This window comes from Rhagoletis zephyria, unplaced genomic scaffold (assembly GCF_001687245.7).
Source record: "Rhagoletis zephyria isolate East Lansing unplaced genomic scaffold, Rhagoletis_zephyria_1.1 Rzeph_scaffold_80089, whole genome shotgun sequence".
In the NCBI taxonomy this organism is placed as follows: Eukaryota; Metazoa; Arthropoda; class Insecta; order Diptera; family Tephritidae; genus Rhagoletis; species Rhagoletis zephyria.
Window position 1 is genome coordinate 498 of NW_016237137.1, and position 618 is coordinate 1115.

The following is a 618-nucleotide window of genomic DNA, read 5'->3' on the forward strand; positions in this document are numbered from 1 at the left end:
GGTTTTTCGAAGAGTTTTCGATAGTGGAAACGTATCTCAGGCGGAAGTTTTTGCGATCCATTTTGCTATCGAGAAATTAATGAGAGTGGCAATTAGAGCTGTTCCATTCCAGTTGATTCTNATGTTCAGTTTTATCAAGGTTTAAAACAATTTAAAAATTAAAATAATAAATATTCATTACTTTAAAATTATAACATGAACATGTAATTAAAACTTATTATTCTTGAACATCGTTTTCATTTCTTTGTTTTTTTTCCTGGTACTTGTAAATTTTGAGGCTCGGTCATGTGCGTACTGAAAAAATGTTTGACTTATTTTGTCAAATTCGCTGTCCTCCAACGCAAACTTTTTTGTAAACGAATCTGAACAAAAAGTTAAAATAAATGAAATGACTATTCGATACAGCGGTTCAACTTACTTCGAATTGCCAACGTCAAATTTATCCCTCTTATACATTTTTTGCCCCTGTTCCACGCTATGAAAATTTCTGCGCTAACGTGTCTTCAAACAGTGATCGCCACGAGCTTATTATAAATTTACCGTACGACTTCTCTCCATTGGTGCAAATTTAATTAACCTGAATACAAATATAGGTATATTAATACGAATATATATTAA

The 618-nt window shown here is 31.6% G+C and overlaps 1 long non-coding RNA gene across 1 annotated transcript; it reads right to left on the bottom strand.

Moving 5' to 3' along the window:
- Window positions 1–247: 247 nt before the first annotated feature.
- On the bottom strand, window positions 248–609 carry LOC108357569 (uncharacterized). Its single transcript, XR_001846660.1, has 2 exons — window positions 419–609; window positions 248–362 (listed from the first exon to the last, which is right to left on the bottom strand). It is a non-coding gene; the product is annotated as an uncharacterized LOC108357569 (long non-coding RNA).
- Window positions 610–618: the final 9 nt, after the last annotated feature.